The sequence below is a fragment of the Mauremys reevesii genome, linkage group 12, assembly GCF_016161935.1.
Source record: "Mauremys reevesii isolate NIE-2019 linkage group 12, ASM1616193v1, whole genome shotgun sequence".
In the NCBI taxonomy this organism is placed as follows: Eukaryota; Metazoa; Chordata; order Testudines; family Geoemydidae; genus Mauremys; species Mauremys reevesii.
In genome coordinates this window covers 13,084,745-13,103,134 of record NC_052634.1, presented here as the reverse complement: position 1 = coordinate 13,103,134, position 18,390 = coordinate 13,084,745, and the positions used below count along the sequence as shown (strand labels likewise).

At 40.6% G+C, this 18,390-nt stretch overlaps 1 long non-coding RNA gene across 1 annotated transcript; it reads right to left on the bottom strand.

Annotated features, from left to right (window-relative positions):
* Positions 1-760: 760 nt before the first annotated feature.
* Positions 761-15,527, bottom strand: LOC120375447. Its single transcript, XR_005586549.1, has 4 exons — positions 15,436-15,527; positions 8,462-8,526; positions 2,692-2,787; positions 761-1,022 (listed from the first exon to the last, which is right to left on the bottom strand). It is a non-coding gene; the product is annotated as an uncharacterized LOC120375447 (long non-coding RNA).
* Positions 15,528-18,390: the final 2,863 nt, after the last annotated feature.

Here is an 18,390-nt window from a genome sequence, read left to right as displayed (position 1 = left end):
GGAGAATAGTTGGATGTGCGTATATTACAGAAACTAGCCAGGATTTGTCAGTGAGCCACAATAGGTACAAAGCTCTCTAAATTCCATTAGACTGATACAGTGAGAGGTTTAACTTTGATGTGTCGACAAAACTCCTATTGGTGCCAATAGCTTTAAGATGCACAGGACAGCAGACCCCTGCAGTTCCATATCTTTGCTTGATGCAAGGCAATAAAATATGTTGACTTGGACATTATTTGACTGGTAGCTTCTTATTGAAAGTTTGAGGGCAATCTGAAAAAGCAAGCCAGAAGATACAAAACTTGCAAGAAGAGCAGGGAATAGCGTTGAAATACTTAACGGATGTACGCTTTTGGCAGCAGTAAATTGCAGTTGTTGTCTTCTCTGGGTCATCCAGTCAAACCAATGAAATGCTGGGTACATGCCAGGTTGGTCTCAACGGCATGACTATCTGCATACAAGCATAACTACCGGGCAAGACATTCTTCACTGAAGTGGTTTAACTAAAAGTCAAAGCTCTTATACTATGTTAATTTGGGGGAAAATGGAGGCCAAGAGCCCCATTTTTGGTATCCTCTAACAAATATGCTGGGCCTTCAAAAACTACTTATGCATGCAGGAGGTAAACATATCAGAGTTGTTAGGTTCTTTTCAATTGCATCTGTATCGGTGCATGTCTATTGCAGCTGCCTTAAGAAGTGGAAGAGAAACATTGGAGACAAAGAGATTGAATCTGAAAAAATTAAGTCAGACATGCATTTACTGGATCAGATGAAAAGGGAGGATGATGGGTCCCAGCTGGTGGTTCTTTCCTAAAGATCCTGAGGAATTTTAAAAGGAAATTTTGTGTGTGTGTGTGTTGTTTTTTTTCCCCAGTAAACACTTAATACTAATGCTTCAGTGGGTGTAACCTGGTAGATAAAGCACTGGAGTAGAATTGAGACCTGGATTCTATTCCTAGCTCAGCCATGGTTCTGAGCTTGGGCAAGTCGCTTCACCTTTGTGTGCCTCAGTTTCCCAATCTGTAAAATAAGGATAATGATACTGAACTACTTTATAAAGTGCTTTGAGATCTTCAGGTAAAAAATGCAATATAAGAGCTGGCAAATATTTATTTTTATTTTATTATATAAGAGGTGAGTGATATTATTTTTTCTAGCATAAACATAGTCTCAAGATGTGGAAACACCTTCTCTCCCCTATTAGTTCTATTAAAACCCTTTAGAACATGCATGCATCCATGCTTTTTTTTCCCCACTGATGTTTAAAAAATTGATTGTAGATGGCATATTCTTTACATTCATACTGAACCATAGAGCTGAGAGGACAAGGGTCCGCAGACCAATGCTGCCCCTTTGCCAAGTAGTAGAAAACTTGGGGACTTTGATGTGGGTAGCTTCCCCTTGAAAGAAAAACTAGTGAGACAGACTCAGGTGTGTCTTCTAGTGTGATTTTATTTGTACAAATTGTACAAAAAGTCCTGTTAACGTTGAACAGAGATGGACAAATCTGCACTCTGGCAGTTCCACATATAGAAACCACTGATTCTAATGTTATGGTCAATAAACAGTTCCCTCCTCTCTTAGCCTTGCTCTCTGTATTTAGTCATTGCTCAAGCCTGTCTCAGAAGATTCCCCCATCCCTATTTCAGACCCCTTTGGCCTACATTTACTGCTGCAAGGTAGCTTTGATGTCTACAAGCACCTCAGCTTCTTTTCCCATCTTTTTCAGTAGAAATACCAATGCACTTTCTGTCATTGAAAATCTTCTCCTTACTCCCAACTAAGATGAGTGGAAAAATTGATTATTTTTTTTGTTCAGTTGCTGAGCTGAAAAAAGTACTGTTTAGTTTCTAACTGAAAGTGAAGGTTTTTAGTTTTCTTGCCAAATGGAGAAAACACAAACAAAAATTGTTTGGTCAAATGAAATGTTTTGAATGTAAATTCAAAATGCCATTTCATTTAAAAGTCATTTTAAAAACTGGAGACCCTTTTTCTTTTTTCCAGGTTTTTTTTCCAACCAAAACTATTTGCCAAATTTGACCTAAATTCACAGATAATTTTGGTGCCCTGAAAAATGCATTTTGGCAAATTAAGTACGCACTGAATTTTATTTATTTATTTTGGCCTTTCTCTACTCCTGATATTGGTGCTGCTGTTTAAGAGGTAGCTCATTTGGGGGCTTTCAGATGCATCTGTAGCATCTCTTGCTGCATCTTGACATATTAGGCCACTTGGGTGCTTAAATATGCAATTCAGTGTCTAACTTGAAGCATCTATGTATGGAAAATTTTGTCCAGTATTCAGCATGAATTTAAGCCCCTCTTTTGAGTCTCTCAGTACCGCAAGGTGCTGAGCTCAGTGGCTTGCACCAGTACAACATTTAAGCACGTGCTCAACTTTAAGCACATGAGAGTAATCCGATTAAAGTCAATGGAATATTCATGGTCTGAAAGTTGGTCACATGCCTAAATGTTTCATTGGATGCAGCCAGAGTACTCAGCACTTGGCAGGATCCAATCCCTGGTTAATGAATAATTCATAAACTAGGTGTGGTATATTGAGGACTGTGCTGGAATTGCAAGCTATCACTGTAAGAGGATCAGCAGTGAGGGGTGTTTTAGGTCCTGCTTGCAGGGTAGAAGATTCTATAGCGAAGCATAACAGAAGAGTCAGTTTGAAAAGAGCTCACTTAAAGCAAGGTGGGGTGAGTTGTGCCTCCCTGCAGTAGGGAGCAGCCTGTTTTTCTTTCCCTCTGTTTTTAGATTCTTGCATGTTGTTCTGAATTCTAGAAAATAAAGTAGTGTTATGTTGCAACCTTCCAGGAAGAGTATGATTGGGTTTTTTTAATCGAATTCTCTGTGTGTATGCCAAAACATAACACTGAGCTCTCCTGTCTGAAAATATTTAGACTTGGAAGGATTAGATATTCATCAGTAAAAGTTGATTTCGTGCCCTCCCCACCACACAAACAGAATTGCTTTTTCCCATCAATCAATAATGATTGAAATTTACAGAGGCAAACTAAGAAAAATACTGCTTGAAAACTGATTAGAGTTTGATTTAAGGGCATTTATTTTATATATTTTTGACAATGTGATGTTAATAGCTTGTGTTTTAATGGTTACAAAGCTTTAACATTTTGAATCTCAACATCTACTGTTAAATTGTCTGACCTCCCCACCCATTGTCTGGCATAATATTTCTCACAACTGTGAAAATTTAACTGCTAAAAAATTTTTTAAAAGCTTAAAACACAAAATTTTGTCAACATTTAAATAAAAATGCTTAAAATAAACATTGAAATTATCTGTCAATTATTTTTTAAAATCAAATTGGTTTTTCATAAGTGTTCACTGAGTAGTTTGGAAGATTAATTTTCAGGCTGTGATTTGTTTTGGCTATTTGCTATTGTGTGGTTGGTTGTCTAGGTCATATGGTTTTGTTTCTGCTCCCTGACTTGATGACTGAAGCTTTTTAAACAAGAGAATAATCAATAACAATTAGTTGAAAGTAAATAATACATTTAAGGGGATGAATTTTGCGGACAAATACTCATTCCTGTTAAAATTTATGAAACTTGGGAGTTTGTGAACGCATCACAAATACACAGTGGTTTCCTGAATACTTCACATTGAATAATATGATTCAACACAAATCACAATTTTTGGTGACAGTATTCATGAATCAGGGGGGTTTGTTTTATGACTGGCACTACTGAACTGTAACTGTTAAAAATCTACAAAGGTGAATATTAGCCATAGAGCCAGTCCCTTTTAGCATTTCCTTATGTTGCCCTCAATTCAGTCCTGAAGAATGGACAGGTATTTGAAATTTTGACACAGCTTCTTTTTTGCTATTGCTATTGCCATTGCTCAGCAAGCAAAAGGGCACAGCTGGCATTTTACGTTATTGCACTCTAAACGAATAGGTGTTAGACAAACAAATGCACTGAAATGCTTAACAATGCAAATTGTTCTCATTGGGAGCAGACCTGTCACTCAGGCACGAGGGAATGCTAGATTCATGGGTGTTCAAGGAATCAGTGTTGTACAAATCACTGTTGTTTAATGCAGTGGCTCTCAACCTTTCCAGACTATTGTACCCCGTTCAGGAATCTGATTTGTCTTGCATACCCCAAGTTTCACTTCACTTAAAATCTACTTGCTTACAAAATCAAACATAAAAATACAGACATGACACAGCACATTATTAATGAAAAATTGCTGACTTCCTCATTTTTACCATATAATTATAAAATAAATCAATTGGAATGCGTGGATGAGACGATGGTGTAGAGAGGAGGGGTTCACGTTCATTAGGAACTGGGGAAACTTTTGGGATGGGAGGAGCCTATACAGGAGAGATGGGCTCCACCTAAACCAAAGTGGAACCAGATTGCTGGCACTAAACATTAAAAAGGTTGTAGAGCAGTTTTTAAACTAGGAGATGGGGGAAAGCCGACTGCTGCAGAGGAGCGTGTGGATCGGACACAGACTTCTCCTAGGGGAGAGTCTGATGATAAAGAATCTCCAGGTTATAGTCAGGAGCAGAGGACTGAAAAGTATAATGTAAGTATAATGATCAGATGATAAACAGTCACATAAAAAAGAATCTGGCACATCAGAAAAAGGCAGGCTAATAAACAGGGACAAGTTTTTAAAGTGCTTGTACACAAATGCCAGAAGTCTAAATAATAAGATGGGTGAACTAGAGTGCCTTGTGATAAAGGAGGATATAGATATAATAGGCATCACAGAAACCTGGTGGACTGAGAGCAACCAATGGGACACAATCATTCCGGGGTACAAAATATATCGGAAGGACAGAACAGGTTGTGCAGGGGGAGGAGTGGCACTATATGTGAAAGAAGGTGTAGATTCAAATGAAGTAAAAATCGTAAGCGAATCCACATGTTCCATAGAGTATCTATGGATAGAAATTTAATGCTCTAGTAAAAATATAACATCGGGGATCTATTATCGACCACCTGACCAGGACAGTAATAGTGATGATGAAATGCTAAGGGAAATTAGAGAGGCTATCAAAATTAAGAACACAATAATAGTGGGGGATTTCAATTATCCCCATATTGACTGGGAACATTTCACTTCAGGACGAAATGCAGAGATAAAATTTCTCGATACTTTAAATGACTGCTTCATGGAGCAGCTGGTACGGGAACCCACAAGGGGAGAGGCAACTCTAGATTTAATCCTGAGTGGAGCGCAGGAGCTGGTCCAAGAGGTAACTATAGCAGGACCGCTTGGAAATAGTGACCATAATACAATAGCATTCAACATCCCTGTGGTGGGAAGAACACAACTGCCCAACACTGTGGCATTTAATTTCAAAAGGGGGAACTATACAAAAATGAGGGGGTTAATTAGACAAAAGTTAAAAGGTACAGTGACTAAAGTGAAATCCCTGCAAGTTGCATGGGCCCTTTTTAAAGACACCATAATAGAGGCCCAACTACAATGTTTACCCCAAATTAAGAAAAACAGTAAAAGAACTAAAAAAGAGCCACCGTGGCTTAACAACCATGTAAAAGAAGCAGTGAGAGATAAAAAGACTTCCTTTAAAAAGTGGAAGTCAAATCCTAGTGAGGCAAATAGAAAGGAGCACAAACACTGCCAACTTAAGTGCAAGAGTGTAATAAGAAAAGCCAAAGAGGAGTTTGAAGAACGGCTAGCCAAAAACTCCAAAGGTAGTAACAAAATGTTTTTTAAGTACATCAGAAGCAGGAAGCCTGCTAAACAACCAGTGGGGCCCCTTGATGATGAAAATACAAAAGGAGCGCTTAAAGACGATAAAGTCATTGCGGAGAAACTAAATGGATTCTTTGCTTCAGTCTTCACGGCTGAGGATGTTAGGGAGATTCCCAAACCTGAGCTGGCTTTTGTAGGTGACAAATCTGAGGAACTGTCACAGATTGAAGTGTCACTAGAGGAGGTTTTGGAATTAATTGATAAACTCAACATTAACAAGTCACCGGGACCAGATGGCATTCACCCAAGAGTTCTGAAAGAACTCAAATGTGAAGTTGCGGAACTATTAACTAAGGTTTGTAACCTGTCCTTTAAATCGGCCGTACCCAATGACTGGAAGTTAGCTAATGTGACGCCAATATTTAAAAAGGGCTCTAGGGGTGATCCCGGCAATTACAGACTGGTAAGTCTAACATCGGTACCGGGCAAATTAGTTGAAACAATAGTAAAGAATAAAATTGTCAGACACATAGAAAAACATAAACTCTTGAGCAATAGTCAACATGGTTTCTGTAAAGGGAAATCGTGTCTTACTAATCTATTAGAATTCTTTGAAGGGGTCAACAAACATGTGGACAAGGGGGATCCGTGGACATAGTGTACTTGGATTTCCAGAAAGCCTTTGACAAGGTCCCTCACCAAAGGCTCTTACGTAAATTAAGCTGTCATGGGATAAAAGGGAAGGTCCTTTCATGGATTGAGAACTGGTTAAAGGACAGGGAACAAAGGGTAGGAATTAATGGTAAATTCTCAGAATGGAGAGGGGTAACTAGTGGTGTTCCCCAAGGGTCAGTCCTCGGACCAATCCTATTCAATTTATTCATAAATGATCTGGAGAAAGGGGTAAACAGTGAGGTGGCCAAGTTTGCAGATGATACTAAACTTCTCAAGATAGTTAAGACCAAAGCAGATTGTGAAGAACTTCAAAAAGATCTCACAAAACTAAGTGATTGGGCAACAAAATGGCAAATGAAATTTAATGTGGATAAATGTAAAGTAATGCACATTGGAAAAAATAACCCCAACTATACATACAACATGATGGGAGCTAATTTAGCTACGAGTCAGGAAAAAGATCTTGGCGTCATCGTGGATAGTTCTCTAAAGATGTCCACGCAGTGTGCAGAGGCGGTCAAAAAAGCAAACAGGATGTTAGGAATCATTAAAAAAGGGATAGAGAATAAGACTGAGAATATATTATTGCCCTTATATAAATCCATGGTACGCCCACATCTCGAATACTGTGTACAGATGTGGTCTCCTCACCTCAAAAAAGATTTTCTAGCACTAGAAAAGGTTCAGAAAAAGGCAACTAAAATGATTAGGGGTTTAGAGAGGGTCCCATACGAGGAAAGATTAAAGAGGTTAGGACTCTTCAGCTTGGAAAAGAGAAGACTAAGGGGGGACATGATAGAGGTATATAAAATCATGAGTGATGTTGAGAAAGTGGATAAGGAAAAGTTATTTACTTATTCCCATAATACAAGAACTAGGGGTCACCAAATGAAATTAATAGGCAGCAGGTTTAAAACAAATAAAAGGAAGTTCTTCTTCACGCAGCGCACAGTCAACTTGTGGAACTCCTTACCTGAGGAGGCTGTGAAGGCTAGGACTATAACAATGTTTAAAAGGGGACTGGATAAATTCATGGTGGCTAAGTCCATAAATGGCTATTAGCCAGAATGGGTAAGAATGGTGTCCCTAGCCTCTGTTCGTCAGAGGATGGAGATGGATGGCAGGAGAGAGATCACTTGATCATTGCCTGTTAGATTCACTCCCCCTGGGGCACCTGGCATTGGCCACTGTCGGTAGACAGATACTGGGCTAGATGGACCTTTGGTCTGACCCGGTACGGCCTTTCTTATGTTCTTATGGAATATAAAGTACATACAATTCACTATATAGAGCAATATAAACAAATCATTATAGTACATTTTAGTTTGTACTGACTTCACTAGTGCTTTTTATGTAGCCTTTTGTAAAACTAGGCAAATATCTAGATGAGTTGGTGTACCCAGTGATGAGCTGCCAAAATCTTAACAACTAGTTCCCTACCGGGTCTTTGGCGGCACTTCGGCAGCGGGTCCTTCACTCACTCCGGGTCTTCGGCGGCACTTCAGCGGTGGGTTCTTCAGTGCCGCCGAAGACCCAGAGCAAGTGAAGGACCCGCCACCGAAGTGCCACCCAAGACTTGGAGCCCCACGTGTTTTTTTACGTTTTATTAGTCGTTCCTGCCGGGGCCCCATTGAAATCGGGCCCCACACTTCCTAAAGCCAGCCCTGCACATCGGGGTTGCAAAATTATATTGGGGGCTGGGTAGGGAAGGCTGTGCCTCCCCATCCAACCCCCACCACATCCTGCCCCCGACTGCCCCCCTCAGAACCCGCAATCCATCAACCTCCCCACTCCTTGTCCCCGACCACCCCTCCTGAGACCCCACCCTAACTGCCCCCCTACCCAGCTCGCCCAGCTCCCTGGCCCCTGACTGCCCCGACCCCATTCCTCACCACCACCCCGACAGACCCCCAGAACTCCCACGCCTACCCACCCCCCCCGTTCCCCATGGCCTGACGGCCCCCAGAACCTCCGCCCCCTCCAACTGCTCCCTGCCCCTTATCCATCCCCTCCTCCTGGCCCCAGTGTGTAAGAATGCTGTGTAGCCCGCTGGAGCGCTCAGCCCCCGCCCCTTACCTTGCCATAAATGGGGTCTGAGGAACATTCTTCAGGCAAATAGCTGGGTCTATCCCTTTTTGTCCCTAATAGGGATGTAGAGATGGAAATGTGATGAGTGTAACTTATGGATGGTTTCATAACATAACCTTGAGTGTTTTATAATAAAAATTATTACAAAAAAAGAAAAGAGTAAAAAGGTGTGAGCATGTCTCATGGTAACTGGCAAAATGGCTGCCTCCCTGTTGGATGTCCTTACTCCTCACCCACAAGTTTATTTTAAATTACAATCTTTTGGACAAATTGACAAAAAGTTTCTCTCATAAAAGCTAAATCTTAACTGATTGGATAAAATATGGGTAATTAAAGATAGATTTGTGAGTTTAAAAGGGGCAACAAATGATATTCTGGCTCACTGACCTAAGCAAGTCATTGAAAATGGAAGGAGCTGCAACTCCGCAGAGTCTAACTTACGACATAGCAGCACTGAAAATATGACAGAGAGATTGGAAATGATGTCAAAGATTATTTTTGTCCCTTTCTAGAGAGGTCTTCAGTATTAAATCTCATCTGGCTTATATAGAACATGACTAACAAACTGCTGTGTAAACTAATGAGCTTAGGGGTAAAATTTATCTCACTGAAAAACAAAATGGACAAATATGAAGAGAAGCATAATGACCTAGAAAATAGATCTCATACCAGGCACCACTGAAGGGGAAAATATTATTTGTTTGCTTCAGAAATTCCTCCCTGAAGTGCTTAAATTGGGCCTTCAGCCACCTCACACAGTCTGTCAGATCTGGCTGAAAAAGGCGGGAAAATGATAAACCTATGCCCATCATGTCTAAATTGCTAACTGTGAGTGATAATGAGATACTGAATATTTCTAGGAAAGCCCAGGAAATATGACAAAATTGCCTATACATTTTATAACTTTATTTGGATGGTTAGTTGGATTTATTTATTTAGTATGAACTGATGTGAAAAGGGCTGCCTTTAATGGAACAAAACAGCTTGTAAGAGGGACTAACATTAGATATGAAATCATTACCCAGATATGTTAATATGAACCTGGTGGGTCTCTGCAGGATTTTACAAAACATCAGCAGAGATGTGGCAGTATAAAACCAGAGAAGATCAACATAACATAATTTTTTTACTTAAAAGCTATTCCAACAATTACACTTAATTCTTGTCCACTGCACTCTATTCCTAGATGAATGCATTCTTGTTAAACTTCAGGTTTATCAGAGCTTGAGCAAATAATTTTATTCTCAATATACTTTCAGAATATGTGAAATTGAATATTATTTGAAAATGCATAAATTTACCACTGTATCTGCCATTATAAACAAAATATTTTGTACCAAGGCAAAGTATTAACACAATATTTTATTGATTAAATGGCTCCTTTAAACATTGATTTTTACTAATAAAAGATAAAATGTATTTATACTGATTAAATAATTGTTTCATATATTATACCTATTTTTTAAATTGTATCTAAAATTTGGTTGGCTCACAATTAATGCTATTATACATTACTTTAGAAGGTAAATCTATGCTGCTATGTATTAAAATGCAGTTTAATAATTACAATATTTCTATGACAGTAGCATCTAGGAGCCTCAGTCATGCACCAGGGCCCGTTGTGCTAGGTCCTGTTTGATGGGGGCATGTTCTGATCCTGCCTGCAATAGGGAGTGGCCTGACCAGCACATGTGAGCAGTTTTGGTATTTAAAATCCGTAGGATATCAGTAGGATATGTCCAATTGTATGCACAGGCCCAGAGATTACTTGTGAGAAAGGCGGGCAGAGAGGTTGGATGGGAAATATTGTGAGGTTCCATGTGAAGCATCATCTGTGTTGGTGCTGAAGTAGGTCAACAAGTCTTGTAAACTTCATTCTCCTGATAGATAGGAGAGGGATAGCTCAGTGGTTTGAGCATTGGCCTGCTAAACCCAGGGTTGTGAGCTCAATCCTTGAGGAGGCCACTTAGGGATCTGGGGCAAAAATTGGTCCTGCTAGTGAAGGCAGGGGGCTGGACTCTGTGACCTTTCGAGGTCCCTTCCAGTTCTAGGATATTGGTATATCTCCAATTATTACCTTTAGATAACATCTTGATTGGCTCTTCGGGGCAGCCTTTACTGTCTGAGGGGGCTAAAGATCAGCTGGTTGACCATGCTTAATTAGTCCTTGGTCTCACAAGTTACATGGATGCACTGAAAGGACTTTGCATCGGTAGAACCTTTCCTGTATTAGAGCTATTCCAGAGGGGAATAGACAACCACTGAATTCTTCAGTGGTGTATAAAGTAGCTTGAGGGAACAGAGTGAACTTGCACTGGGCCTTAATGTCAATCAGCCAAGTTTCTGTCATGGAGGCTAGATCAGGTGAGAGTCTTGGGCCCTGGATGGTGAGGAATTTGTTGACCACTGGCCTTGCACTGGATGACATGAGGCTGTGAAGGCCTGGGGCTTTTCTGTTTTGGCTCTGTGTGGGTTGGCTGTTTGCTGGGTGCACGGGTTTTCAACAGCTGTCTGGTGACCTTCATTTCAGATGCAGGCTAGTGTCTCCTCTGTAGGTTTCTTCATCTTATGGTTTGTGTTGAGGAAAGACGTAGATTGGTGACCAGGTTGATTGTGCTGGTGAGTTTGTGTTGTCACAGCTACCTACGGAGCAGGAAGATTGTTAAACCCTCCAAGGGCTTACTCTCCACAAGCTGCTTTATATCAAGAGTTCGTCATAGGAGAGATCCAGTTATCTGATAGTAATTCCACTGTGGCTTGGGAAAGTCACTTGCATTATGAAAAGCCCTATTGCAGATGTATGTGTGAGGAAGGGACTCACACGAGATAGAGCCCATCTACTTAGCCAAACTACTATTCGGCAGTCAATGTCTAGACGCTAAAATGATGGAGACAATAGAAATGCCTTAGAGAGGTGACCAGAGAACAGACATGTGCACTGGTATTTCCAGTAAATACTTAATACTTTCAAGATGTCTACACAAGCTAACTGGAGCCTCACTAGCTAATAATTACTTGCCCCGCCCGTCCTATAAAAAAGAACTTTGATAACATCTTCATAGAATCATAGAAATGTAGGGCTGGAAAAGACCTCAAGAAGTCATCAAAATAAACATTGTGTACTGATGCAACACCACGCCAGCCTAGACTATTCCTGACAGGTGTTTGTCCAACCTGTTCTTAACCTTCACAACCTCCCTTGAACCCTATTATAGAACTTACCTTTTTAACTATAAAGATAGTTTTTCCTAATATCTAACTTAAATGCCCTTGCTGCAGACTAAGCACATTACATTTTGTCCTACCTTCAGTGGGCTTGGAGAACAATTGATCACAGTCCTCTTTATAACTTCCCTTAACATATTTGAAGACTGTTATCAGGTTCCCCCTTCAGTCTTCTTTTCTTAAGACTAAACATGCCCAGATTTTTTTTAACCTTTCCTCATAGGTCAGGTTTTCTAAACCTTTTGTCTTTTTCGTTGCTCTCCTCTGGGCACTCTCCAATTTGTCCACATATTTTATGAAAGGTGGTACCCAGAATTGGACTTAATACTCAAGGATGTTAGTTTAGGCTTGTAAAGCTAGCTTGAGTTCACAAACCTTTCCTTCCCATCACCTTCCCATCACCTTTGTTTATTAAAAAACAAATGGGAAATCCCCATCTTTTTTCCAAAGCTGATTCAATTTTTCATGCCTTTCTAGTTGAAGAAAAACTTGGGCTGTGTGGAAACGCGGACCTTCCCCCCATCAGCTGCCACAAGTGAGTGCTTTTTAGATAATGTGTTGTTTCCATTAGGATTTTGTCTTTTTCCCCGTTTGCTCTGTTTTTGTATTTGTTGTTTGCATTTCTTTAATGTGGTCCACAGTCTGTTGTTTTCCCATCTTCTCCTTAACTGTATCTTTCTCTCTTAACTCATCCCTTCACTCCTAGAGTGGGTTTGAGATGGAGCTGACCTCTTGAACTCATGCCATTTAAGGGGTGTGTGAAATTACATTGAACAAATTCACCCATTACTAGTTTTGATCAAAGGTATTTATTGGTTATAATGCTCTTGTCTTTCTGCTTTCCTGTTTTGGTGGCTTGGGAAGGCTTTAATTCTGGACCCTGGCTACATTTGAATTTAATTTTCTTTAACTAAAGTTCATCTGTGCCTACTGCCTTGGATTGGTTCATTTTTTTAAACTGTTAACCAAGGGAAAATATGTCACAACAATTATCTACGTGTAACCCACTTGCTCAATGTGCATTCACGCCCCCCTCTGTACGTGAGCTACATAGTATTCAGGTCTGCCGGCTAGCTGTAGAGGGTCACAGCCTTAGCCATGAAGGCCCCAGTGATGACTATCATACAGACAAAAAAAGAAATAAAATTTTTTTATATAGTGAACAGTGTTGTGAAAATTGGATCCAGATTTCAACTTCCCTGCAACTGGAGGAGTGTTGAGGCCCAGGGATGGAATTCTCTCCTGTGCAGCCTGGCTGGTGAGAGAAATTGTTGACCTAGGCGAAGGGGGTGTGATATCCATGCCAAGTACACCTTTACCTCGATATAACGCTGTCCTCGGGAGCCAAAAAATCTTACCGTGTTATAGGTGAAACCGCATTATATCAAACTTGCTTTGATCCACCAGAGTGCGCAGCCCTTCCCCCCCCCGCCCGGAGCACTGTTTACCACATTATATCTGAATTCGTGTTATATCAGGTCACATTATATCGGGGTAGAGGTGTATTCTCCATCTTCAAAAACAACTTTAAAAAAATCAACAAATACACAAATCAAACTTTGAATGAAATAAAGTTACAAATGGATCCTCCACTGCATTCTTTCCACTTATAGAATACTCTTCCCCAGAGATTCTCAAAGAAATAAGAAAATTATTAAAGCTCATGTTAAAAAGTTATATAGTACACGGGTTAAGAAAAGTGTGTCTATATATCTGGGTATAGTGTTTAGATTATCCACAAATATAAAGTTTGTTTTAAAAGCCATAAGATACATATAGTGCATAATCAGCAATAACCCAAATATAGGTGAATAAATTTAACAATACAGTTTAGATAGTCGGTACATCCCTTATGAAAAGTTGTACAGTGAGTTGGTTGTAGAAAGCAAATAAAGGAATGAGTGGAAGATTGTCCCTCAGTAATTGAGAATTTAGGGTAGGTTGCCCATTTAGAAAATTCAATCCATGAGGAAAGTATTTCAATTATTTTCCCAACTGCGTTTCTCATTGGCACTCCAGCTCATCCCTCCTGATATTGTCAATGACCGGTCATGAGTTCTATGTAAAACTAGACTTTCAAAATATATCCTGAATCATCACCCACTGCATCATAGACCTGATCTAATGCCCTCTGAAATCAATGGAAAGACTCACGTGGCTTTCAGTGGACATTAGCTGTCTGTGCTTATAGATTTGTCTGACAACTTATCCTATAAAGACCTTGGGGGCAGGGGCATTCCTTCCTCTGTTTTTTTTCTTGGCACATTCTCCATTCAGAAGCCTAACTCGGTCTCCTAGCTAGTGTTTCCCTGGATTGTGCCTCAACACATTTCTAATTATTCCGAAATGCACGGCTTATCTTATTACTAAACAAGCTTCCAAATCTCTTTAGCTAAAGTAGGTCAGAACAAAAATAACAATTCTTTACATTAGACTCCTCCTTTTCTGGCATTACATATGAGGATTAGAGGAACTTCCCAGTTTATTCCTGCACCCGCATCCAAAGGGACATCTTTAATTGTCTCTGCAGCTGATGCTCACATCCAGAAGAGCAGCAGGAAGGCAACACCTGGGTCTCCACATTGGAGAAAAAGTGCCCAGAGTGGCAAAGGCAGCACTGGTAAATCTCTTCCCATATAAAAGGGACTCTACATCCTGGGTTGGTTCTAAAAGCCCTGGAAGGGAATGGGAAGGACCAGGGAGTTGGCACTAATAGCTAAGAAGGACATGCTAGAGACTTTCTGAAGAACCAGGTTTGTTTGACAGGACTGTTCGCCCTTAGACTGGAGCTGAAGTGAATGGCCTGGGTGAGGAGACATCCCTGGGGAAGTCCATTTATTTAGGCCAGTGATTCCTATGCAGAGTCACCTGATTTCAAAATTCACTCTCATGCACATTGCCTTCAGCCAAAGGGTGTGGGGTTTGAGGTCGAGAGATTCTGTAAGGGGGGTACACAGAAGCACGAGGCTTTAGCTCTACTCCCATGCTCTTCTTCCTAGCATTAACTGCTGTAACTCTGGATACGCTGGTTATCAATATAACTACCCAAGAGGAGTTCTCAGAGACTAGGGTGAGGGGACTGACCACCCCACACATACACCCCGTTCACTCACGGGGTGCTTTTCTGCCCATCTAAACAGTGTAGCTGAGGCAGGCAGCCTCTTCCAGCCTTACGTGATGGGCACAGGGACTACCCAGGGTCTCTCTGGATGGTTTTGATCAGATGTATTTATTGGTTATGCTGCCCAGGCCCTTTCCATCCTTTCCCTTTTGGTGGACAGAAGAAGAATTGAAAGGACGAAAATTGACTTGCCAAAACAATGCTGCCTACAGCAAACTCTGACTTTGGGCCTGTGTTTCCACCTGGTTAAAAATGGCAACAGAGCAATAAACTGAAGAGAAAACAGCTAATGATAACAAGGAGTCCAGTGGCACCTTAAAGACTAACAGATTTATTTGGGCATAAACTTTTGTGGGTAAAAACCCACTTCTTCAGATGCAGCTAATGATGTTAATCACATTAGAAAATCAGACACTGTCATTTGAGTATTGTCTTCTCCCACACTTGCCCCTTAGAGAGCCATAAAGCTATTTATGATTTGTATTACTGTAGCATTTGGGAGCCTCAGTTACGGACCAGGTCCTCATTGTGATAAGTGCTGTACAAACACCGAACAAAAAGATGGTTCCTTTCTCACCCTAAATGACATGATGGATTTCCTTAGAGGAGACCCTACCTGAGTCCTTATCCTTTGCACTGCCACAAGGAATGGGCATGTTTCCATCCAGTGTTTATCACTTTGCTGATTCTGGTAAGAGTCATGGGAACATCATAAAGGAGAACATTAATTACAGAGCTCACAAGACCATATTCTCATTGTCCTTTCACAATGTCTGTAACCCTAGTGATGCTGCCCCACCTATTCTTAAAGGATTTGTTTTCAAAGGGCAGAATTCACCTCATTCAGGCATTTTCCTTTCTTTTTCTCTGAAGGTTTTATCTGTCAGAAGCCAAACATTGGAAATCAAGAAATTAATTAAGGCTTCTGAACACTAGACCTAGGTGACATTTTTTTTGACTAGATGTTTTTTGGTTCAAAAAACAAACAAAGAGCATTTTTGTCAAATTTATCAACTCAAAATGATTGTTTCCCACAAGTTCATTTTGATTAATTTCAAAACATTTTGATTAACTTGAAACAAACAGAAAATGCTCAAATGCTGTTCAAATCTACTTGAAATGATTTAGTTGATTCAAATTTAAATGTTTTCAAGTTTTTTGATTTGACAAAAAATAGCCACCACCACCACCGGTTTTGATTCAAATTTCCCTGGATTTTTATTTTCCCCTGGATTCCCAGGTTCAGCTTCAATCAAAGAAATATCCATTATTTGCTCAGTGCTACTGTACATGGAGCTATTGAAATGCCTGTTTTTGCCTTTTAGGTCCAGGTTTCCAGTGAGCTGGCTTCATGATGGGAATTTTTGGAGATCACACCCTTCCGGACACTTTAATCCTTATGCTTGGATTCTGGTGGTCTCTGAACTACCCTCTGAAGAGACTGAATAAAAACTGCTGCACAAACAGGTGTTACCAGAGTTGGGAGTTTCTTGAAGCCGCTGGCAAACTTTTCTCTTTTGTGGGTAAGTTTCTTAAATTCTCGCCTGCTGTCAGTAAGTGAATTAATGTTGTTCTAACAAAATGTTTACTACCAAAAACATGCTGAGACACAGCAATATACAGAACTGTCCCATAACGCCCATAGTTTACCAGGAGAGGGCACCTGTTCATGTATTAGTATTATAGAGGGACAATTAGTATCTCCATTCTTTAATGTTACAGTCAAGGGTCCGTTAAATGTCTTATTTACACCTTCCCTTATGACTTGGCGTAGCAAAAAATGCATTGGGCCTCAGTGTTCATAATGCTTCTTGGCCTATATGCAAAATTTTGTTTCTGAAAGTATGAAGAAAACTGTTTAACCTGTGTGTTAGGTATAATGTTATAAAGGTATTTTAAAATATTGGATTCAAGGTGTCCAGTGTGGTTCTGGATCCCTATATCTTAATAAAGGCTTGTTGTTAACTCTTCAAACTCCCCAAGCATGGCCTGCTTAAAAAATGCTGTATGTTGGGTACTTTAGTTCTACTGATATTTTGTGTGTGTGCATAAAGTATAGCGTAATATTTTCAAAAGCATCTAACTGACAGGAGCACTGAGTTTTCACTCCTCAGTGCCTAAGTAATTTCTGAAAATGGGACTTAGCAGCCTAAGTCATTTAGGTGCTGTTGAAATTTTTACCAATAATAATAATAATAATAATAATATATTTTCAAAGTGAGTAGCTATTGTTGGTGCCTCCGTTTTTGGGTGCCCAACTTAAGACACAGCCAAAATTTTCAAAAAGAGGCCTGTCAGTCCACATCTACAGTGTAATTTTCAAAAGCTCCTAAAGTGATTTATGAAGCACAAATCCCACTGACAGCAAAAAGAGTTTCAGTGGGATTTGTGTGCACTGTAGGAACATGGTCCACATTTGGCCTGAGTAAACTATGGTTTTAAATTGACTTTGGCTATGATCATGAGAAATAGGCCCAAAGCATGTGACCAAAAGAAATGGACTCACGAGAAAGCAGGATTGTGTGTGTTAAACTTTGTAGTGACCCTTTGGAATATCAGTGTTCTCTTATTTAAGGTTTGGGAAATTAAAAAAAAAAAAGCAACAGGTACTGTAAATTATTGGGTAGAAATGCATAGTCCAGTAGCTGGAAGAAATATGGTAAAGTGAGAAAAAGGGAAAACCTTGAAGATAGCAGAGTGCAGCCCTAAAACTGCTTCAGCTGACTTTAGCTCCAGTCCAATAACCAATAATGACATAATTTGTTCATTATAGTGTATAAAAAAGCAAGGCTTTCTAGGGATTCTTTGTCATAGCTTTTCCTTACTCCTCCTTCATCACGCCATGATGGGAAGGTCTCTCGAAGACTTAATGCAGTTATGAGTATTTGACCAATGCTTATAACTGAAAGATATAGGTTTCAGTTATAAGGTTGGAAAGATAGCACCTGCCCTGGCCTCTCCTCTCAGAAATGCCACAGTAAAGGGCATTGTTCCTCCCCCACACACTCGCCTGCCGGCAAAGGCCAAGCTCCCAGCTGGCCTGTGGACAAAGTCCAGGCCTAGAGAGATGAGCAGGCCATGTGGGAGCTCCCTTCACTTAGACCAGGCCAGAATCAGTGATGTGGAACCAGTGGCTGATCAGACCACTCCCAGACATTAGCTCCCCTATTCCCACAACTTGCAGAGCCAGGGCCAAAAGGGTGGGCAGTCCCGCCTCCCCCCCCCACACACACACACTAACCCAGGTGCCCTTTAGGGCGGTGTACGTCATTTTCTGTTGAAAAATAGCCACCAATGAAGACTCCTTCCTCTGCCCAGTTCCCCTACATTACAAAACCTGGCTCCACTACTCTGCAGAGCTTTCAGGATGGTTTCACTGATGTCTCCTGAATCTTGGGGAAGGCAATATCCCCGGACAACCAAGAGGAAGGACTTCCTGCTCCCAGCCACCCCTCCAACAAGCTGTCCTGCCTGCACAGAGAATGACCAACACCCTGTCTCCTGGCAACTGATGGCCTGGGCCCCTCCCCTGCAAAGATGCCAACTGAAGGTGTTGGAGAACAAAGAGATC